Genomic DNA, 25,114 nt, shown 5'->3' with positions numbered 1-25,114 from the left:
ACAAAGGTACCAGAGCCTCAACACAGCCATTATCAAACTCCCGTGCAAATATTTGCAATTATGTGTAATGATTTGGACTTATAATGTGCTTTCACCAAAGAGCTGTACAAATAGATGAGAAGGTATATATATTGATGTGATATTAACAATGAAAGTTAGTCCAGGGTTAAGAAGATGGGATTTAAGTCGAGTGCTGAAAAGATGAAAGGAAGGAGCAGAAGAAATGGGCAGAGGAAAAGAGTTCCAGTGTTTAGGTGCAGGAAGTTAGTAAAGGCATTAACAGGAGGAAGTAGAGGGAGCAGGTGGGAGAACAAGCAAGACTTTATATTGGCACTGAAGTGCATGGGTAGGACTGTACAAAGATATAAGAAAGATAGAGAGGAGTGAGACCATGGATACATTTGAAGGCAGTGTTGAGAAAGTGAAAGAGGAGATGAGAGTCAAAAGGAAGAAAAAGTGATGGAGAGAAGAGATAATGTAAGTTTATAGAAATAATGGTGACAACTGATTGTCTACCTTTCAGGGGACAAATGGCTCATTGTGCAACATTTAGCTGTTCTTAGTACTCCACACAGTGTTGTAGTTGTTTACTGTACTTTGGCCATATAATTGCTGTTCAAGATAGGCCGGGAATTGGCTGAATCAGTTGGATCCACGTGCAATTTATAAACTCCTTTGGTACATTCCCAAAGGACAATGAATGATTGAGAACTGATATAATTTGCCAATGAAGATATATATACTGGATATTTTAATATTTTGGTGAGGGGCAATAATTCACCCGAGATCATGGTCATTTACTGGTTGAGTCCAATTTCAAAATTACTGTGCGGGAGAGTATATCAATGCCCTTCAAGGGCTATTGTTCCAAAGCATATTTAGCATCAAAATCAATGATAATCCTGCATGCTAATGTTTACACTATATACACTCATGAATAATTTAATTAATCATTATTCATTTTACATTAAAAATAATTCCAAATGCCCTTAGTTGGAGCCATTGTATGATTAGATTAAGCAATTCTTTTTTTTGTGTTTATAAAGGTTTAGTTGTATTCTGATCTAAATTACAAACCAATAGTCTCCAGTATGACAATCCATAAATAATGTAACATTTGAAATATGGTCCATAATAAGGCAGCTAGATAATAATAAAAGATAAGAAAAAAGTCAAACTACAATTGTATCATAAGGATCAGTATAAGAACTGTATAAACACGCAAGTAAAGTATTTTGTATAGTGAAAGGAAAAGAAATAGAGAAAAAAAGGGTATGTACATAATACATGATATTTATAGATATAAAGATAAACTAACAGTAATACAATCAATGCTGTCAGTATAAAACATGGCTAGATTAGACATTAATATCATTCAAATAACGAACAAGAGTTGCCATATTCATGTTTGATAGAGATAGATGTCATTCCACCATCCTTTGATAGACATTTTTGTCAAATCAATCAAATTGCATGCAATTAAGAACATTGCAAGGAGTATAAATAAATCAACAATAATGAAAGATGTTTTGATTAAAGCAAAAACTGCCCAACAGGATATTAGTTAGATTTAAAGGAGTAGAAATTAAACAAATGTGCTCAAGGAAAATTTGTATCTGGTTCCAAAAGGCATTCACCAAAGAGTAGTCAAAAACATATGTCTAAAAGACCAGATGGTTGAGTGATATGACCAACATAAATCATCATCCAAAATGTTGGAATTAAACAGTTTCTCAGGAGTAATAAAGGCCCTATGGGTGAAGTAGTTCAGAGCTTTGGTTAAGTTTGTGAAACAGATACCATGTTAATCTTAGTCCAAATTATAGACCACATTTTATCTTCAAAATGTGTCCTACAGTCCTCTTCCCACTACAATTCTGATAACCATTTAACATTAGGAGGGCTTTTTCCCTTTTACATTTTGTAGGAATTAGAAGCTTTAAAAAGACATCAAGGGACTCCAGGAAACATAATCTAATAGGATCAATGACCAATGTAAGTGTATCATTTCTGCTCATTGAGTCCAAACATCATTTATTAAGTTAAGATATTGACTGGGAGGAGATGTTTGCAACAAACTTGTGGCTTCAAATGTTTCTTCAGTGAGGATATCGCCTTCCATAACTATGTAGACTACTCCTTTATTAATACTCCTTCATTAATCCAAACTTTCCAAAGCATAGTTCTATTATTTATAGTTATGCCTTTATAGCACCATATGAAAGCAGAAAATGCCTTGGTAGGTTTGTTAGTTTGATGAAAAAGGAAATCCCTCAAGTATGACATAGTTAGATATTTTGTTTTGGGAAAAAAACACCTTAGATCCATACAACAGATACATTGTGTCCTTGATGTTGAATTGTAACACAAGGTATTTTTTTTTACCGTCAGCCAAGACTTTACATCTATGTTTTCACTAGGGGAAAACCAATGTTTGAATTGCTTTAGAACAAAGGTACCCTTGGCACCTTTGAAGAGGTAATTTCCATAATCCTATCGGACAATTTAAAAACTACATCTCAAGTGTTAGTATTAGGAGATTTCAACTTGGGACTTAATGACCCTAATAATCAGCAAGCCACCAATATTGAATATGTTCACCAAACTTGGTTTCTCCCAAAGGATCTCATCACCCACACACAATAAAGGTAGGATCCTTTATTGGATAGCGGATCTTAACTGTAATCCCTCTATTACCTCTATAATCCATCAATCCACACCGACCATGCACTTCTCGCCTTTACCTTAGCAGGCAAGATGCCCACCATCCCACATACACAAGTAGCTCCATCCACCCTCACCAGAAACAAGAATAATATTACAGCAGACAAACGTATGCCACTGATTATACCCACACTAAACTACCTCTGAGACACCATGGACCCAACCACCCTGGTAAATGAATATAATAACTGAAGCCCGGGATAAAATCGCCCCGCTAAAGCTGAGCAAGAGTATACCACAAGCTCATTTGAACTCCTGGTTCAACCCCCACCTCAAACTACTGAGAGCCAAAAAAATGCCAACTGGAAACACTTACCCAATGAGGAAAATAAAAACAAAAAATAAATAATGAAGACCAAACAGGAAACATTCAATAATAGAACCCACCACGCCAAATCAAGTACAAAAGAACTATTTATCACCCTCAAAGAATTGAAAGCCCCATCCCGCTCACGGACAACTGGGTAAAAGATAAATCATGGTGTGCTGACATCCAAAACGCACTTACAAACAAAATCACTCTGCTCCAAAATAAGATTGCCAAGAAAAAAGCTAAGCTACCTAACCTAGATACACCTGCCATTACCTCTACCACTATAAACAAGCCTGAAAAACGCTTCAGCTTCTCCAAAGTCAGCATCTTAGAGGTCGAAAAAAATTATACTTTCCCTCTAACTGCCAGCGAGAGAAATGCCCGGCTCAAATTATCAAAGGCGCCGCCAGAGACCTCTCCGCCTTTATAACAAAACAAATTAACACCTCCTTCACCACAGGCACCATCCCAAATAACCTAAAGGAGGATTACGACAGTACCCTTCCTACTTAAAATACTAGACCGCTTGGCCTACTTCCAGATTCAGGAGTTCTTAGAGTCAAACCAGCTTCTGGGAACACGACAATCTGGTTTTATGCCTCAAAATGGTACCGAGGCAGCCCTGATCGATCTCAAAAAACAGATCGACGAACTGAGGGACAAAGGGAACTTAGCATTGCTATTCCTTCTTGATCTCTAAGCAGCGTTTGACCTAGTTGACCACCTAGTCTTGTGCAACCACCTCAATTGAGCAGCCCATTTGGACCGAGATGCCATCATCTGGATACAATCCTTCTTAAGCAATAGGTCAGTGAGGGTCTTATCACCCATAGCTGCTGCCGACTCCATCCCCATTAAATGTGGTGTCCCACAGGGATCCTGTGTCTCACCCACATTGTATATTATCTTTACTAATCCCATATTCGATGATCTGGACCAACTGGCTGTCTCATACACTAATTATGCTGATGACACCCAGATCCTCATTCCACTCTCTGGGGACTAAATAAAGGATACTGACTTAATAAACAAAATCTACCTCATCATTCTGGCATGGATGGTCGCCCACGGACTATGCCTGAATGATGACAAAACTGAACTCCTCATTTTAGGGACCCCAGCTATCCTGAACAAACTTGGCCCTAATTACTCCTCCTTCAACATAGATGGCAACACAATACAAGTCGCTAAAGAGGTAAAACATTAGGTTGTTACCTCGATTCCACCCTAACCTTGGCCAAACAGGTCAATGCTATGGCCTCGGCCATGGTATACACCTGCAAGCTAATTAGAGCTGCCAGGCCCTTCTTATCTAATGACAGCTGCATTACACTGGCCCGAGCGTTAATTCTGAGCAAACTAGATTATTGTAATGCTCTTTACTTAGGTGCCAGTAAACATATTCTGAACAATATCCAAATCTTGCAGAATAACGCCCTAAGATCAGCCCTGGGATTTTCTAGAAGAGAACATATTTCAGTAGCAAGGCATAACACCAACTGGCTAACCATGTGACTGTTTATGCTTCTGAACCCCCTTGTCCTCCCGTACCTCCACACTCTCCTCACCTGAACTTCCTGAGTTGTCTGTATCCTGTAGGTTCCACCGGCTTAGGTAGTCTCTTCCCTTTTTTGGTAGCACTTGCCTGTCTCGGAGCGAAGCCACAGTGGCCGCTGACTGGACAGCCGTCCCGGGACTCCTCTTCCAGGAGCAGGCCGGAAAATCAGGGAAAAACCCACACGGGGGAAGAAAACCTTAACGAGGAGATTGTAGACAGGCGAAAGTCCAAGGCAGAACTTGCCGGTGTGAAGAAGTGCTGAAATGACGAGGAACACACTCCGGTAGTTGAGGAGAATACTGCGGTTGAGTAGAAGAATCCCTACGAGGTAGAGAACCGGCAGTCGTGGTGGGTAAGGAACTGCCGAACCACCGGGCCCCGAGAACACGGCCCAGAGAGAAGGAGGAAGTGAGAAAGGGAAAACTGGAGAACCGCTAACGGAGAGAGTAGCGGCAAAGGAGAAAAAACAGGACCCGCCGCCAAAGCAGCGACTGAGAGGGGAAAGAGAGAACACAGGGATCGCCGAAAGGTCAGCGACGGAAAAAAGGAAGAGGGGAGATCCACTGCCTGAGGAGAAGGCAGAGAGACAGAAGAAAAGAAGGTAAAAAGATTCGCTAGGAGATCGAAAACCAGCCGGCACAAAGATCCGCTGCAGAAGCCGAAGCGGGCAGAGGATAACAGGAGGAGCCACAAACAGAGCAAAGGAACCAGGGTAGCTGGAGCGAGAACCAGCGAGGTTGAAATGCAGCGACTGCCGGGAGGAAGGAGAATTTAACTCCCGGCAGCCCTGCGCCTCAGCCCATGGGCCTATACCAGAAACAAAGAAGGGACTGCAATCCCTATCTGCCGGTTTGCAGTCTCCGACATGGAAGAAGCCGCTAAGCGCGGTGGCGATTGCGGATGACAAACCATCAATTTCAAAATCAGACTGAAAACTGTGTCACTCATTCACAAATGCCTCAACAACGCGGCTCCACGATAACTTGTGCAGAGAATTACCAAAAAAACATCTGATCGACCCACTAGAACCGGCAATGCCAATTGTCTAATCGTACCTGGATTCAAACCAGCTACAGCTGGTGGGGGTAGCTTCCCTGTCAAAGCAGCCAGGCTTTGGAACTCCCTCCCACCAGCATTGAGGGCCGACCAAACATTTATTAAACTCAGATATAATACCATCAACTCTCTTAGGGAAAACCACCACTAACCACTATACTGACAACCCTAGCTAGCCCTCTTTATGAGGGTCGCAAAAATCAGACGGGATCGCATGACCTCTCACTATTCCATGCTTTCAGTCACATATGACCTTGTAAATATGAAAACTTTAATTGACTCTATATATATGTATATATGCTCTCTTGCTATGATTATCATTGTAATTCATCTACATGTTTACTATGTCTACCTCTCCCTAAATTGTTCTGTATTAGGGAGGGGTGCTCACTGCTGTTTGTATCCTTTGTATCCTTTTTAACCCTATTACCCCTAAGCTTAAAGTAATCTTGTAACCTTTATATGTACCCTGCGCCCTGATACCCTTGGGTCTGGAGTGCATTATAAATAATAAAACAAACAAATAAACTAACAAAGGCTCTGTGGCAATTTTTAATGTCTGGGAAACCTGCACCACGACACGCAAATGAGTTTTAAGCTTACAACACACAATTATTTTCCTTTTCTTAAGAGCCCAGAGTATCTTATTAATAGTCTTAAAAAGGAGGATGTAAAGGGATATGGAGCTTTTGTAGATAATATAATATTACTGGTACAACCATCATTTTAATGGCCTCTAATCTTCCCCACCACGATAGAAAAAACTGGGACCATGAGTCAACCGATTCAAATAACTTTAATTGCAAGCTTTGTAGATTTAACCTATTTTTTTTAGAAAGTAAAGGAAGCAATTGAAATACTCAAATATTTAATAGAAATTGGACACCAGCTGTTCTAACACTTGTAGGTGGGGTGTATTCCAATCCCTCCTAGTTTTCTTTCGGGGTATACTGGCTAATTGAGTTTGGAGGACAAAATAAAGAGAAGACTTTTGGTACATGCATAAAGAGAACAGTGTTAACATTGATAATATTAGTCACTGTTAGAGTTACCTTATTTAGAGGTACACATAGCTCCTGTATAGGTAATAATTTCCAATTACAAATGGGGACAGATATAAGGTGAAAAGGGTATTTGCAGTGATGGCAAAAACCTTAGTTTCGGAGTCGCCGGCCTTCAGTCTGCTTGGTACTTTCCACACCATTGCCTCCTATAGGTCAAGGAACCTCTGTTGTTACTATCTTCTCTAAGCTAGCCCCCCCTGCCTAGCAAGGCCCCTTGAAATGGACACTCCCCAACCCTGCTCAGGAAACCAGCCCTTTCACATGTGGGTTAGGTGTCAGATTCTCGCTAGAGGTAAACCACATTCCCTGGGGTGGAGATGTAACAGCTTTTTAAAGTTAAGATTCCAGGGAAGTATGTCTCAGAATATCCTCCTTTCATCAGCTTAGTAATTGAGTTGATAGCTAAATAGGCATGTGATATGTCTAGCAGCAAATTTGAGATAGGCAATAACATATGTTACCTTTACAACAATATAGCAGCATTTGGTAGGATACTGCTTATCATTAATTCAACCTTTCTGCCACCAGGTGTGAGTTCTTGATCACCAACTGACATTGACCTAAAAAGTGAGTTTGAGTTGTTCATTGTTAATGTTAAAAAATAATTGTAAACACAAGATTGATCATAACTTGTTTCTGTACCTTCTACAGACAAATTCATTGGTGTTGCCAAACCAAAACGACATGCCAATGTACTTTAACAAAAAATGATTGGGCTGTGCTCTAAAAAATGCAGTTCCATTACTTCCAGGATGAATGTAGTTTAAACTGATCATTCAAAAACCATAACATATTTCCACTTATGTTATAGGTTTACTTTATTCATAATGCTGTGCAAAATAGATATCTTTCTGGAATTAAGTGTTTCCCTTGGTGCCAAATGAGATAAAAGGGTGACATACATGGGCAAATACTTAACCTTTTCTATGTGAAGAATTCCATGCTGTGTGTACTTTCAGTTTTGGTATTTATGTGTCATGTCATCTGATGGATGCCAAATAACTGGTGCAGAGCAGAAAGTAAACATTGGATTCTTATATGTGGATCTTAGTGATTCAGTTACAAGCCCCATGTCCGGGAAGGACCTTCCTGGAGAATCTACGAATACAACAGCTGTTGGTAGTTTTGTCAAAAAAACTGGAGTGTTGGTAAAGAAAATAGAAATTTCCATAGCATATGTCGATCTTTACCAGTGGTTCCACAACTAAGGATTGCCAAGAGCATTCCTTGGAAACTTGCCTCTTAACACTCACAGAAAGGAAACCAGTAAAACATTTATAATTAATTTCATTTAGTCCTAGCCCACAGGTGTCAATTCCTAAACATTAAGGGAGTAATTCATAGAATTCAGTGCACTAGTGGCGCACGCGGCTGGCGCACAGTGTGCGAGTGCGGCAGTCTGCGCCAGCCACATGCGCCAAAATCCATTTCCACGCACAGCGTATTCATGGATTTTAACTTCCATAACCAGCCGTGACGCAGAGTGGCGCAGCGACCCTGCAGCAGTGCCAGTTACGCCCCCAATCCCTCCCCATGCGCCATGAACAGCACACAAATCCCATACATGGCGCACAGGCCAGTGGACCAGCATACAGGCCCCCAACCACGAAAATGACTGTAAAACTCCCCGAGCACCCCTCCATATACACGTACCCCGCTGCGCGGGGAAATCACATGCGATAGGCCCTGTGCAAGCGGGGTACATGTATTTTGGGGGTACGCAGGAAGTTTTACACATGATTGGCCTTGTGCGAGTGCGGTACGTATATTTCGGGGCTGTGTGGGAAGTTTTACACGCGATTGGCCCTGTGTGAGCGGGGCACATGTGTTTCGGGGGTGTGCAGGAAGTATTGCATGCGATTGGCCTTGTGCGAGCGGGGTACGTGTATTTCGGGGGTGAGTGGGAAGTTCAACACACGATTGGCCTTCTGCGAGCAGGGTACGTGTATTTCAGGGGTGCGCGGGAAGTCTTACATGCGATTGGCCTTTTGCGAGCAGGGTACGTGTATTTCAGGGGTGCGCGGGAAGTTTTACACGCGATTGGCCCTGTGCGAGTGGGGCACGTGTATTTCGGGGGTGCGCAGGAAGTCTTACACGTGATTGTTCTTGTGTGAGCGGGGTACGTGTATTTCGGGGGTCTGCTGGAAGTTTAACACGTGATTGGCCTTGTGCAGCGGGGTATGTGTATTTCTGGGGTGCACGGGAAGTTTTACATGTGATTGGCACTGTCCGAGCGGGGTACGTGTTTTTCGGGGATGTGCGGGAAGTCTTACATGCGATTGGCCTTGTGCTAGCGGGGTACATGTATTTCGGGGGTGCATGGGAAGTTTTACACGTGATTGGCCTTGTACGAGCGGGGTACGTGTATTTTGGGGGTGCGTGGGAAGTCTTACACGCGATTGGCCTTGTGCGAGTGGGGTACGTGTATTTTGGGGGTGCGTGGGAAGTTTTACACACGATTGGCCCTGTGCGAGCTGGGTACGTATATTTCGGGGGTGTGCAGGAAGTCTTACACGCGATTGGCCTTTTGCGAGCCGGGTACGTGTATTTCGGTGGTGTGTGGGAAGTCTTACACGCGATTGGCCTTGTGCGAGCGAATTGCACACAAATCTATTTCTGACCCAAATACATATTTCCTAGATACACAATTTGCTGAAATTACATGTACATATTACAGATTCCTTATGGTCCGTGCTTGTCCGACTCTGATCTTCCTGGGGGCTTGCATAAAAAAATGACAACTTCATTTTGTTTTTAATTGGTTTACCAATATTAAATCTGTATCAAAAATTACACCAATGTACACCCTCCTTCTACACACATTCCATCTATTTACTCGGTTTCTAGCAAAAACCCGGTGTCTGTAATATCAATAAATACCGGGGTTTGGTCCTAGAACACCGTAGAAATTGGAGTTTGGACTCAAATTGTGAGGGCATTTTTCATACTAAGAATCTCAAAGTTGTACATTCCTGTCATTTGGCTGCAATAAGTTATCAATGTTTCTATAACATATATATTTGCTGCAATAGGAATCCACACTCAAGTCTGGCCCGCCCCTTGAAGCTGGGTGGGTCAGGGATCACATGTCTCTGCTCCCAGGCAGAGCTCTGTTTACAGTCAACATTCAAAATTAACATACCCCATTCAACTGAAAGGGGCTATTGTCTCTCTCCTCCAGGCTGAAGGGGAAACCCCGTCCCTCTCACTCAGAAGGGCCATGTGATATCCTGCCTCCTGTTGTGAGTCTCTGGGGTGTTAAGAGTTCTCAGCCTCTTGGCCTCTGGGAACAGCAGAATTTTAATTAACCAACAGGCTTTGAAGTCCCAGTTAGGCTGGATCCTCTTGCACTCCTGAGATACAGTCCTACTGTCAGAGTTTAGACCACTAGCGCCGGTTTGTGGACAAAGCTGGTACTGCACCCATTTTTGGGATCTGTCTTGAATTCATGCATTTCAATAGAGTGGTCTTTTGCTTGATAGTATAGGACCCTTGCCTAACATTGTTTTGATGGCATCCTTACAGTAGAGTGGTGATGTGGAACCCCGCACAAGAAGGTTGTATCTTTAGAGTGGTCTTGTGCCCATGATTTTAGCAACTTTTTGACATAAAAAAAATGGATTTTGAACAGAACCACCTTTCTTTGCACTGGTGGGTGGAAGATTAGGTGACCATTTTGGTGTGCGCAAACTGCGCAGTTTTCCTGGTTTCTGGCGTTAATGTGGGCGGCGACAGCTCATCCCCACATCCACCCAGTCTATTGATATAGTTTGTTCTTGGATAGAATAATGGGCAGCGACAGCTCATCCCCACATCTACCCAGTCTATTGATTCAACATGGGTCAAAACCCTTGACAAGCCCCCCCGCCCGACTGCGCTTTGATTTCTAGTCGAGGGGGAGTCGGGTGCAAAGGATGTTTTGATCCACGCGCTGGTATGTCCGCATCATCTTCTTCCAATTCCGTAGGTGGCACTGTTCAGCATCTTTTCCTCCATCCGGTTGGATCGATCGGTTCTCCTCGCCTGTCCTGATGGGAATATTGGGCGGTACCCCGGGGCCCTCGGGTCTCTGCTCCCGGTCCCCGGTCGTCCTCCTTGGTCATTCTCCATGGTTTCCTCTCTCCTAGGATGATAAAGCAAAAGCGGCAATACCGATTCATAGACATTTTTCCACCACTATTGATCTAGTGGGGCGGCATGTACATTTTATAAATCAAGAGACATAGCATTCTTATTTTGAAAAACAAGGTATAAGATGAAACATTTTTTTTCAAATCATAATAATTTAGAGACTATATGTGGGATATTTTAGGATGGGAACTGAATTAATCTGGAGCGGTCCCCTCTGGTATTGCAGAGGACTCCTCCAGTTGTTGCAGAGTGTGCCTGGGATGGCAACCCTTTAGCTGATTAATATGGACCCACTTGTCTTCCCCTTCCGCCAGACTACCTTTGGTGATGCGGATCTTATAGGTACAGGGGAGATTTTGTCTATAATTTCAAACGGTCCCTTCCACGTAGGCAAACATTTTCGCTGTTTGGCCTGGTTTCTTTGGAAATTGTATAGATAGACCCGGTCTCCCACAGTATATTCCTTCCTGGTGGTCTTCAGGTCATAGTGGGTTTTCATGCTATCAGCTGATCTTTCTAGATTCCGCTGAGCATAGGCAAAAGCATGCTGAAGGTGTTTCCCTAAATTCTCCACATACTCATGAGTTGTGGAGGCATTTATCAGTGTCTGCTCTTGGGTCCTGTTGAGCAAATGCTGGGGAAGCACCATCTTGCGTCCGGACATCAACTAAAATGGTGACATTTTAGTTGCAGATGAAGGGGTAGATCTGATGGCCATTAGGACCAGAGGTAATCGGAAATCCCAACTTGGCCCAGAATCTGCCACAAACTTTTTTAATATGCTCACAATGGTTCGGCTGTATCTCTCCACTGCCCCAGAAGAAGCTGGCCGGTAAGCAATATGTAGCTTCCTTTTGACCCCCAGTATCTATCACATCTTTGTCATTAGCTCGCTGGTGAAATGGCTACCTCTGTCTGACTCAATCCTTTGAGGTAGACCAAAACGGGAAAAGATGTGGTTAATCATCGGGGCAGCTGCTGTTTCTGCCTTGCAGTTTGGGGCCGAGAGACATTCCACCCACTTGGTAAACAAGCATGTAACGGTCATGTAAGAGGATTCAATTCAACACCACAGCTAAATCAACGCCTAGTCTATAATACTGAATGAAAACCCTTATTGATATATCTTTATGTCCAGTTCATGCGTTCTGGATGACTACCCCTATATAACACCCCTCTGTTGGAATCCCCCTGACCCCACTGAGCCAAGAAGTAGTTCTGTTTTGCAAGTTAAAAGGTTTATTTGATACTTTAAACAATATAGATATATATATCACACTTTATAATAAATTAATAATTGAATATCACACTTAATCTGATATGATAAAGATTAACAACAGAGAATCTGGCACTAGCACACTTCTTTATAATCACTAAGGAGTTTACATGAAATGGATAAGATAGCAACAATACTTTTATGGTTTCCAATGGATGCAATGTGGAATGAAATGCAGTACAGAAAATAACTTGATAGGATTTCAGCAAAAACAATGTAATCACTTTCTTGTACAATTCACCCCCCCTTTTATGCAATGCAGGGAAATGGAAGGAAGGCACACAATTCTCAGAAATGCAATTCAAATGTAATTCAGTTCACCCAGCAACTTAGACTACAGAAGTTGAAAACACAGGCAAAATGCTTTGATATGTGCTGGCAATGGAGTGAAAATATGTTAAAATGCTTTTAATTCCCTCTAGGAGGTTCAGGGTGAGTGGTATCTAGTTAATATTAGTCCAGGCTCACACTAGCAATGATTCAGGGATGATTAGCAGGTTAAACGAATTTCTGGCAATGAAACTGCTGTTTTCACACGTGGAGAAATTTGCAAATTGCGGTAAAATTCGCGAATGCGTGTTCCGCGATTGCGGTAAAACTATAAGGGGTAGGAATGTGCGATTAAAATCTAAGATTCTAAGCTTTCAGATGAAAGTTACTGCAAGTCTCTAGCCCAAACGGTTACAGAGTTATGACCGATTTAGTAGAGACCGTTTTTGGTTTTGCAAATTTTAAACGCAACACTTTTTCAGCTTTAAAAATGATGGCAGAATAACACAATTGCTAAGCTGCAGTTCTACTTAGATTAAAAATGGATTGGATTATATGATTTTAACTAAGAGATGTGTTCTGAGTTTTGCTGAGTACTCACAAGAGATTTTGAACCGGAAAGCGACTTGGTCACGGACTTCAGTCTGGTCAGGTCTTCCCGAGTTCCGCTCACAGCGCCTGGCCTCTGGAACTGCTCACAGCATCGGGGTCAGCACTCTGGATACAATGGCCTGGTCTCTGCTAGGCACTGGTTCTCTGGGTCGGGTCCTGCCTTCTCTTTGGATATTTCTGTCACCGGGTTCTTGCAAAAGTTCTTGGCAAAATTCAGACGGCGTCAGCCGGCTGTCTGAAGAGTTCAGTTGCAAAAAGATTTTTAGGCCTGCTGACAAATACTCTTGCTGGCAGTGGCCTTTTTGGTTAAGGTTCTGAAGTCTCTGTTTATCTTGGAGTCTAAGTGTTGGCTCTTTGAAGTTTGATGGAGGTAAGTATGGATTTTTCCGGCAGAGCTTCCAGCTGCAGATGGAAATTAAGGTCTCTACCTAAGTTTCAGTGGTCCATTTATATGTTCTGCAAGTGGGTCTGTGTGTTGGTCATAACTAAACTTGCCCCTCTCACTTGTCATTGGTCCAGCTTTCATTTCTCCCCTGATTGGGGAAGCTAAGTTGTGTCAGAGTGATGTCAGCCATTTATGATCTCTTGAAAAAACTCCCCTGTCATCTGTGCACCCAAATCTATATATGATCAAAATACGTATTTCACAGTTACACAGTTGTTTGAAATTACATACCCACGTCACATATCACATGAGGTATACTCTGTCCCAAATCTGCTGTTTCTAAGAGCTTGCATTGAGAAATGGCACATATTTCACTTTTTAACGGATTTTGCAATTTCTGACATTGACCCAAATTTACACACATGTGCGCAAGGAGTATGGTCATTAATAGATGAAGTGTCAGATTTTTAACATGCATACATTTAGAGTAATATCCTCTTTTCCGCTAAAACCCCCCTGAACATACCACCGGGTCCTACCATGTCTTAAAACGTGGGCAGAAAAATCACAAGAATTATGGTATCATTTATAAAATTTTCACATGTCCGCTCTATGAATGATCCATCTTTTTAAAGTTATGTTCTGACCCCAAAGGGGTGTGGTTTCCTTCCAGCACAAGGTTGAATTTCTGTTTTTTCCAGTTCTGCCAAGCCAGCTTGCTCTCACAGGCAGTGCCCCTCCTCTGTTCTTCAGGAGGAAGCCACTTTTTACGACTCCCGCCAATAAAACATTTGCCTGAGTCAGGACAGGGCTTTGTTCAGAGCTCCTGTATTCTGTGGGGCTCCCCTTAATTCAATTATCAGAGAGATGGCATATCTTTAGTGTGGCCAGCAAAAGGCAGATAGGCCTGGGAACACAGCTGTGACTCAAGTTTCACTCCTGATGGGGGTAGTTGCCAGGCAAAATTGTAATCCCTTAAGTCAGTTTTTAGCTATATGTCATTTCTGTTCCCCAGTTTTTCTGCATTCAAATAAACTAACAATTCCACATATGCAGCTATAATGCTGATTCTAAATTTAAAACCATGACATTTAAACAATTGCAACCTATGTGACACTCAAAAGTAGGTCACTCATTTCTTTTAAACATTGAGATTTTTAGTGTCTTTCAGTCCACATTTACTTAAACTGCTGAAATCCACAGCTCAGCCAGTCTTGTTATAAACCTTCAAGTCACTTCAGAATATAACTTTACATTGGATCCACCTCTCAGTAAGTCTTTCTTTGGCCTATTTTGGGTTCATTCAGTTTTACACAAAAAAGTCTGGTGGTTTTAAAACGCCGGCTTTTGGATAGTGGTGAGTACTGGTACTGCACCCATTTTTGGGATTTAAGAAATGAATTCCCCACAATTCTAGGTGGCTTTTGGCAATCAGCATTGCCATTCCCAGTGGTTTCAGACTACTGTGCGGGTAGTCCAATGGGGTTTTTAGGCAGTGCCCTTCTGTGCCCATAACATCGGCAAAAATGGGTGGCAGCCTATTCTTCATGCATTTCCCTGGGCATTTTCTGGGAAACTCTGGCCATCATGATGTTTTCCATGTCAATACTGCACAGTTTTGAGGTACGGCTCGGATGCATGGGTAAATACATCCCACAAGCCCCCCTCTTGCGATGGCCATTCAGTTTCACTGATGGGACTCGCAAGACCTGGGATGTTTCCTCATCTTCTGCCAATAGATGGCACAGTTCAGCATCTTTTCCTCCATCCGGTGGATCGATCGGTCATCCTCCCCGGTCCTGATGGGAATATTGGGCGGTACACCGGGCCCCTTGCGTCTCTGCTCCCGGTCTCCGGATCGTCCTCCTTGGCCAGCCTGCAGGTTTTCCTTCTCCTAGGATGACAAAGGAAGAGCGGCAATACCTACTCATAGACGTTTTTCCACCACTGTTGAGATAGTGGGGCAGCATATGCATTTCATCATAACGAAACATTACATTCTTATTTTGGAAAAAAAACAGTATAACTAAGAGACAGTTTCATGCAAATCACAATATTTTAGAGACTAGATGTGGTATGTTTTATGGTTGGAACTGAATTAGTCTGAGACAATACCCGCTAGGATTCCAGAGGATTCCTCCAGTTGTTGCAGAGTGTGCCTGGGATGGCAACATTTCAACTGGTTTATGTGGACCCACTTGTCTTCCCCCTCTGCCGAAGGACCTTTGGGGATGTGGATTTTGTAGGCCACAGGGGAGATCTTGTCGATGATCTCAAAGGGTCCCTTCCATGTAGGCAAAAATTTGCGCTGCTTGGCCTGGTTCCTTTGGAAGTTGTATAGATAGACCCGGTCTCCCACCTGATATTCCTTCCTGGAAGTTTTAAGGTCATAATGGGTCTTCATGCTATCAGCTGATCTTTCTAGATTCCGCTGAGCATAAGCAAAAGCATGTTGGAGGTGTTTCCTTAAATTCTCCACATACTCATGAGTAGTGGAGGCATTTATCAGTGTCTGCTCTTGGGTCCTGTAGAGCAAATGCTGAGGAAGCACCATCTTGCGTCCAGTCATCAACTCAAATGGTGACATTTTGGTTGCAGATGAAGGGGTAGATCTGATGGCCATTAGGACCAGAGGTAATCGGATATCCCAACTTGGCCCAGAGTCTGCCACAAACTTCTTTAATATGCTCACAATGGTTCGGTTATATCTCTCTACTGCCCCAGAAGAAGCTGGTCTATAAGCAATATGCAGCTTTCTCTTGACCCCCAGTATCTCCCACATCTTTGTCATCACTTCACTGGTGAAGTGGCTACCTCTGTCTGACTCAATCCTTTGAGGTAGACCGAAACGGGAAAAGATGTGGTTAATCATCAAGGCAGCTGCCTTTTCTGCCTTGCAGTTTGGAGCTGGGAGACATTCCACCCACTTGGTAAACAAGCATGTCACAGTCAACATGTACTTATTCCCCCTAGCAGAGCGAATCACGGGGCCTACAAAGTCGATTTGTAAATCTGACCATGGCAATGTCATCCCCCTCTTTTGGAGAGGCGCACGGTGCGTGAGGGATGATGGCTGAAATTGTGCACACACAAGACACCCCTTCAAGTATTGGTCGAGGTCCTGCCCCATGTGGGGCCAGTATGCAACCTCTCTTAAGATTTCCAATGTTGTGTGAAACCCCCTGTGACCGGCGGTGGCCGCATCATGGGCGTGACTTAACATCAGGCTTCGGAATGAGGTAGGAACGACCCACTGATCGTGGCCAGCTTTGGATTTCCTTACCAGCAAACCGTCTTGGATCCGGAACATTTTTGGACATTTCATCAACACTCTTAGGTCCTCTTGCCCAATGTAATCGGTATCCATCAGGGGAAAGTTCTCAGGGTCCTCAAGGTGCTGGTAAAATTTACCAATAATTGGATCCCCCTTCTGAGCGGTAATCAAATCAGCATCAGGGGTCTCCTTACTCCATTGTGCAGTTGAAAGGTCGTTGTGAGCATTTGTCTGGGACCTAGTGATAGCAGTGACCTGGATTTCCCCCAACAGGGACTCAATCTCAATTAGATCCCCTTGGATGGCCCCGGTTTTGGCCAGCTGATCAGCTAAGTCATTTCCAGTTTTGTCTGGTCCCTCTACTTTGGAATGACCCTTAATCTTCTTCCAATAGATGGTCATCTCATTCGAGGTGACCAGATCGTCAATGTTTTGGATCAACTTCCCATGTTTCAAGGGTTTGTTGTTAGCACATAACATGCCTCTGGTTTTCCAATTAACCAGGTGCTCCACGAACCCGTTCCGTACATAATCCGAATCTGTGATTATGACCAGTTCGTGGAGTTGATGCTGGACAGCAGTGAGGATGGCCTGATGCACAGCCATCAATTCTGCCACCTGACTACTTCGGGGACCAATTTTGTATCCAGCGGAGGGTTCTGGGGACTCATTCACCCATGCATTCCCTACACCAGCCACCAGTTCTTTCTCCCCGTTGTCGTCAACATGGTAAGAGCATCCATCCACATACACAGTGGGCATTCCCTCACACGTGTCTTCTTCAAAGACTTTGTGGGGGGAATTAAGGTATGCCTCCATGTTGTCCTTTATTTTTAGACTTTCGTCCTCGAGACAGTTTTCTCTGGCACAATCATGCAAGTCAGCCAGACCTTGCGCGAGGGGACTCTTCTTGTTTTGGCCATATCTGACCTCCACAGGAAAGCCTTGCATTGATAGAATCCAGGAAGTAATTCGGGAATTACTCACATTTCCGGCCCGGATTCTGTCACTTTGGAGATATTGCAGAGGCTGGTGTGGAGTCTCCACTATGATGTGTTCCCCCTGGATAAACGGGCGGTAATTCTTCAATGCCCACACCGTTGCCAGGAGTGCCTTCTCACAATCGTTGAATTTTTCCGCCACAGAGGATAAAGTTTTGCTCGCATAGGAGATTACTTTATTGACCTTGTCATGCTTTTGGTATAATACTGCCGTCAAGCACGTATTAGAGAACCCTGTCTCCAGGAAGAACTCCTTGTTTCTGACAGGGTAAGCTAGGCAAGGCGCTTGTGAGAGGCTTCTCTTGAGTTGTCTTACTGCCTCGGCTTGTTCTGGACCCCATTCCCACTTGACCCCCCCCTTCAGGAGATGAATCAGGGGTCTGGTGATCTCTGCATAGCCCTCAATGAATTTTCTGCTGTAATTAGTCAGTCCAAGGAGGCTCCTTAGTTCCCGCAGAGTTGTGGGGTCTTTCAGTTTCTGAAGTGCTTCCACTTTCTTTTCCTGGGGACAGAGGCCCTGAGAAGTAATCTCATGCCCCAAGAAATTAACACGGGTTCTACACCACTGTGCTTTCTGAAAGGAAAGTTTTGCTCCGGCGGCCCTCAACTGCGTCAGAACATAACGGATCTCCGCTATGTGTTCCTCCACAGATGAACTTTTGATGAGGACATCATCTACATAAGCCAGGTTACCCCTCGCACCCAGGTCGGGCATGGCCTTATGTAGGAAAATGTTGAATTCATTGCCGGAGTTGAGGTATCCGAAGGGAGTCCGGGTCCATGTGTACTGCTGGCCCCCAAAGGTAAAAGCCAGTTTGTATTGGTCCTCTCTACTGATAGGCACGGTCCAGTATCCATTGGTCAGGTCTATTGCAGTGAATACCTGTGACCCCTGAATCTGGGCCAGCCCTTGGTCAATGTAGGGCAGAGGCCATCGGGAAGTATGGACTCGTTTGTTGAGCTCCCTGAGGTCGGCGCAGAGTCTCCACTGGCTGTTTGGCTTCAATATTCCCAGCACCGGATTATTGAAGGTGCTGTGGACTGGACGGATTATTCCCCGGGACTCAAGGTTCTTAATTATTTCAGTAAGGGACTCCATTGATGCGAGAGGCAAGCGATATTGCTTCACAAACACAGGAGTCATGCCAGGGTCCGTGGGGATTGTTGTTGTGTGGATGTCGGTACGACCACAGTAATATGAGTCTACCGCAAAGAGATCTTGGAAATCCAAGAAAACTTGTTTCAACTTTTGCTTCCGTTCCAGAGTCACACAGGCATCAGCTAGGTTGACTCTCTCTTCCACCATCTGCCTGAAGCCTGGAAAGACTTCTGGTTTGGCTATCTCCGCGGCCTCCTCCAGCTGGGTGGAGAAGTCCCTGGTCAGAGTGCTGATTTGGACCGGAGGCTTCAGGTGGGAAAGGCAGCCCTCATGGACCTGGAAAATCACCTCATCCCTCCTGAAGTCACAAGTCACATCTTCCTTACCATAGGGGCAGGAAGTGTACACCAGGAAGTTCCCCCCATGCCGGGTAAAAATCCTGTCTGGTGTTGTATTGTCATCACTGTCACTGTCAAAACAGTCCTTGGGGATTGGTCCTAACAGTTCATTTACTAAGTCGATGGAGAAATGTCGGTCATCAACCGCCATTCCAATAATGGTGCCTGCGGCTAGAGTAATACTCTTTAAGTCGCTGTTATCCACCTCTATTGGAATGGTGTCATGTTCTATGTTGACTAATGGAGTTGGGTTTACCCCTAACCCTTGCTGTTGGAGAGAAGCATTTAGATGTATGTAAGCATCAGGGTTTTTCAACTCTTGTCCTCTTTTAACTTTCACTTCCAGGGAGAATTGTCGGGTCCTTTCTGGGATGGTGACTTCCTCTTTGATCTGAATTTCAACTGCATAAGGTAGCCATTGAGCTGACCTAAATGCTTTTTCTGGATCATCAAAGCTCATGGGATTATCCGCTAATCGGGACCAAGCTTTGAAGTTTATTAGGTCCAAACTAATGGCAAAGCGATTGAGAATGTCACTGCCTAAGTAAAAGGCGGCAGGGACGTCTCGCGCGACCCAACAATTGTGGACTATGCTCTTGTTGCCAATGGAGATTTTGAGCATACACCTGCTTGGCAGGAGATGTTTGGAATTAGGTGCTTCCAGGTCCATTTCCCATTTGTCTATCAGTTTGAATGTGGGAATGGCTGGATCTTTTGGGAGTTGGCGGAACATGGCTTCGCTGATGAAGCTCTTACCGTTGTTCACACACACTCGAGCGAGAACAGAGTCCTTCCCATCATTTAACTGAACAGGGATGAACAACTGCTCTCCAATTTGCTGAATATCAGCCAGGCTCTGAGCTGATTTCACATCTTTCTGGACTATAGGAGTGGGAGTTTCTGATTGTGGATTAGTATAGAATTTCAGAGTGTTTCCTTCCAGTGTGGAATACCACCTTAAACTGGAAGGAAGGTTGATTTTCAGAAATAGAGAGGACCCCCCATCACCAGTCTGTTGTCCTACTGCTATTACTGTCACGTCTGGAATTTGGTTGTTCTGGAAGTGAAATTCTACTTGGTCAGATTTTTGTTCAACCATGTGGCAGGTGCCGTTTAAACTAACATGGTTGACACTCTGTTTTAATTTTATTGGTCGGCTAGTCTGGGTCCAGAGGACCTTGTTTACACAATCTATTGGGGGTGACAACCTTCTCAGGAGGTCATTCCCTAGTAAACAAGGGGTGCCCTCTGGGGTCACAACTATGACCGGGTGTTTCAACTTGTGTCGCCCAATTTTAATGTCCAAGTCTGCCGTCCCCAAACGGGAATTTCCTTCCCGTCAAAGTTCTGCAGTTGTCCAGGAAGAGAGGTGAGAGGAATTTGGTAATTCTCTCCCCTCCCTGCATTCAGTTCGTCAAAGGCCCTTCTGGACAGAAGGGTAGCTTGAGATCCAGTGTCCACCAGTGCCGAGATTGTACCCTGTCCCTGTACTTGTACCGGGGCATAATATCTTCCCTCCTTCTCCTCAAGGGGGCACAGATAATGTACATTTTTGGACAACTGGTGGGCTAATTTTCTGGTTTTGGACATTGCAAGAGAAGAAATTCGGGCAGAATTCTGTGGAGAGCCTTGGGAATCTGAAAGAAAAAGTTGGCAACTGGAGATCAGAGCCATTGTGGGTTCCCCTGGTTCCAGTTCTGGGCCGCCCCCCCCTTTTTGGAGGCAGTCCCCAGGATGGGTTTGAACCAGGGGATTTTCTTGCTGTTGGTTCTGGGATGAGATGGTGGGCGGCGGTAGCTCAGTCTCCCCATCTCCCCAGTCTGGATTTGCATCCCTAGGGACCCATTTTTCTTTGGGAGGAGTTCCCCCCTCCCTGAAGGAGAAGATCCTTTTCCCAGGATCCTCTGAGGATCCCTCTCCCTCAAATTGGAAGATCTGTACCTCCTCCTCAAACTGAGTCTGTTTGGGTCTTTTGTTTCTCCTACCCCCCCTCTGCTCCTTAGGAGGCAGACTTTCAGGGGCAAGAGATTTTGTTTCCGGTTCCTGGGTTTCCAGGGGCTGTTTACAAGTGAGGAAGGAAGCTTCCTCCAAGGCTTTACACCCCGCTTCCCTTTGTGCCTCCTCCCTGGGAACCGGTGAGTTATCGGGGTGCTGCCCCCGTCATTGTTCTGGAGCACCAGGTCCAGAGTTGGGTGCGTTCTGCGCCGGCACGCCCATCTGAGGGTTCTGCTGAGCCCTCAGTATGTGACCCAGATCCCGCGCCATGTTTTGAACCTGGCGCTCTAACTGGGAAACCGGCTCAGGCTGATACGGGGCCCTGTTTTCTCCCCTGGGCTGATCCCGGGAAGGGTAGCTGTCCCTCCTCTGGTAATACCCCGGGTTGGGAAGATTTGGGTACCCCTCCACCCTTGGCCTCCCCTCTCCCGGATTCAGTGGTCTGGGCTCAGGGAATTGGGGAAAGAAGGATGGATGGTTTTGGGGCTGAAAGTCGGGTGGATATCTGGGGAAAAAGTTCTGCCCAGGGTTTGGTAAATTTCTGCCCTCCTGTGGGAAGTTTGGAGGGAAGTTCCCTGGGTTAGGTGCTTGGCTGGATCCCCCCCCCTTGGGCTGGAGGAGTCCACACATAACCCAGGATGGGTCGATTTCCCTTGTAACGGGGACTTACATAATCAGGAGAGCGAGGGACCCCATATGTGGGGCTGCCTCCTTGGCTCCCTGTCTGTGACTGACCCGAGGACCTCCTGGGCCTAGCATTATTAGGTGCAGGTAGGTTTTTAGGCTCCCCCATCTCCAAATCCAAAACGGGGGTGACCTTTACCTCTGCCACCTTGGCAGCAGCAGGGGTGCTGTTGGCTTTGGGGTTTTTCTGGGCATTACTTTTGCTATCTATCGGTTTCTGCACCTCATAGATCCGGGTAGCCTGTTCAATGACCCAGTCTAAAGATCTTTTCTCGTGAAAATCCCTCACGAGCTGGGTCATGATATATTTGGGCAAGGCATGGAAAAACGTATTAATAAATTCTCTGCTATCCGTGCGCACCCTTCTTGTGGTCTGTGCAAAAGCACGCTTTAACTCCTGCACAAATTCTTGTGGGGCCTGATCCTCCCCACATTGCAAATTGTAGGCTGCCTTGCGAGCCTCTTGAGGATTTCTGTGAACAGAAAAATGTTTCAAGATGGCCGCCTTATAGGTGGACCATCTTAAATGATTTTGGTCCTCCAGCCCCGCAAAGAAACTGGAGTATTCCGGGGAGAAGGTCCACTTTACATATTGAATACAGCTTTGGCTGTCCTTCAAATGGAAAGTCTCCATCATTTGTTCAAACAACTCTAAGTGCTCCCAAACAGAATACTTAGCGTTCTTATGGTAAGGCGTGATGACGCTCCTGATCGCCTTAATCTGCTTTAAGGGGTCCTTAAGCAAGGCCCTTTTTGCCTTATTGGCCTTTTTGGTTTGGGTAACCCTTGTCCATTCGTCCTCGGACTCAGAGGCACTGCTCCCAGAGGTTCCCGTCTGTTCTTCCAGGTTTTCCCGGATTCTGTGAGCCTGGGAATGGCTGGCAGAATGTGGGGACCTGGTCTCCTGTGTCCTGCGCAGTTCAGAGGAGTCTTCAGATTCCTCCTTGCTGCCAGGATTTGATGTGTACCCCCTCCACTGACCTAACTGGGCAGAGGTTTTCAGGATGCCCTTAATGGGCCTACTCTCCTGGGGTTCCCCATTGAACTGTACTGTACTTGGGTGCCCATACCCGGATGCCCACCCCTCCATTCCTGAGTGGTACTGGCCTATGAGCCCCATACTCTTAGCTGGATAGTAATCTGCCATCCCTGTGGCCCTGTGCTCATGTGCGCCAGGGGACATGGGGGTGGTAGAGTCCAGGGACTGGGGGAGATGAAGGCCCCTGGTGTTAGGGCACCTGCGGTTATGGTCAGGAAACTCTCTTTCCCAGCGGACCTCATCTCTATCCGCCCCTGCTCCCTGTTGCAATGCAAGAGCCTGCATTTGTGCTTTCAGTTCCTCTGTTAAGGCCTTACTCGACTCTATCAGTTTCTCCTGCATCGCTACCTGTTGCTGGAGCCTCTCATTGTGCTGGCAGAGAGCCTCATTTTCCCTCCGTGCTTCCTGGTTGGTCCTGGAGAACTGGGCCAGTCTTTGCTGCAGGAGGGTTACCTCCTGAGCTGTGTCCCTATTGGCCTGCTCCTTTCTTGCTAGAGCATCCTCCACCCTCCTGGTGTGCTCTAGCAAGTTCTGGTGTTCTTTTTGGAGGTCACCCAGTCCCTGGTGGGCCAGGTGATTTTCTTCCATTTTTCTTTTTAAGTGGCAGACTTCCTGGCCTAAGGTGTCCCTTTCCTGACTAAGAGTCTGCATCTGTACCGTCAGGTCGTCCCTTTGCCTTTGGAAGGCACCAGCTTTCTGGCGCTCCTGATCAAACTCTGCCTGGGTATCCAGGTCTTTCAGAATCAGTTTATTGCTCTCTGCCTTCTCCCTATCTAGGTGGCTTTGCAGGGTGACTACCTGCTCAGCACATGCCCTATTGAAGTCTAGCTGTTACTCCAGCTTTTTCTGGCTTTGCAGTAGGGAGTCCAAACCTTCTTGGTGTTCCTTCTGCAAGGCCAGAAATCTGGTATCCTGTTCTGACTTTTCCTTTTGCAGCACATCCATATCCTCCTTTATTTTAGTGATGTACTGTCTGGTCTCATTTTCTGACTCCTGGCTTCTGTGCAGCCTTTGCTCAGAAGAGTCCAGATCAGATTGGGCCTTCTCTAACGCCATCTGTTGCCTTTTTGCCAGATCATGGCCTTCAGCACATTTATTCTGTATGGCTCCCATATATAAATATAAATATGCCGCTATCCTAACGATCTTGTCGTGTTCATCTTTGGCCTTAGGAGCCATATATAGTTCACTCAGGGCCACATGTAATGGACCCTGATCTCTCCATAAGTCTGACCCTGTTTCAGTGACCTGTCGCGTGATGGCCTGCAACCAGGCATCCTGGCCCTGCTCAGCCCATTCACCTCTCACAAATAGTTTATGTAAGAAGTGCTCTCTGGCTATTTTCATATCTACCAAGGTCGTCATTCTAGAGATTGGTCTCTGTCCTGACTTACAGAAGTTAGTATTTTATTTTTGCAGAACAGAACTTTTCTTGGAGTGTCCCTTTTGAGGAGTGCTTTACAGCGTAACACAGCGTGGTGATCCGACCGGATATGTGTATCTGGTCAGCTGGCACGCTGTATTAATCTGCACAAATGGTAAATCTAACCCAAACGTCCGGCCCGAGCCCCCAATTTGTAAGAGGATTCAATTCAACACCACAGCTAAGTCAACGCCTAGTCTATAATACTGAATGAAAACCCTTATTGATATATCTTTATGTCCAGTTCATGCGTTCTGGATGACTACCCCTATATAACACCCCTCTGTTGGAATCCCCCTGACCCCACTGAGCCAAGAAGTAGTTCTGTTTTGCAAGTTAAAAGGTTTATTTGAGACTTTAAACAATATAGATATATATATCACACTTTATAATAAATTAATAATTGAATATCACACTTAATCTGATATGATAAAGATTAACAACGGAGAATCTGGCACTAGCACACTTCTTTATAATCACTAAGGAGTTGACATGAAATGGATAAGATAGCAACAATACTTTTATGGTTTCCAATGGATGCAATGTGGAATGAAATGCAGTACAGAAAATAACTTGATAGGATTTCAGCAAAAACAATGTAATCACTTTCTTGTACAATTCACCCCCCCTTTTATGCAATGCAGGGAAATGGAAGGAAGGCACACAATTCTCAGAAATGCAATTCAAATGTAATTCAGTTCACCCAGCAACTTAGACTACAGAAGTTGAAAACACAGGCAAAATGCTTTGATATGTGCTGGCAATGGAGTGAAAATATGTTAAAATGCTTTTAATTCCCTCTAGGAGGTTCA

This window comes from Ambystoma mexicanum, chromosome 1p (genome assembly GCF_040938575.1).
Source record: "Ambystoma mexicanum isolate Mex_15411 chromosome 1p, UKY_AmexF1_1, whole genome shotgun sequence".
NCBI lineage: Eukaryota > Metazoa > Chordata > Amphibia > Caudata > Ambystomatidae > Ambystoma > Ambystoma mexicanum.
This window is presented reverse-complemented; position numbering follows the sequence as displayed.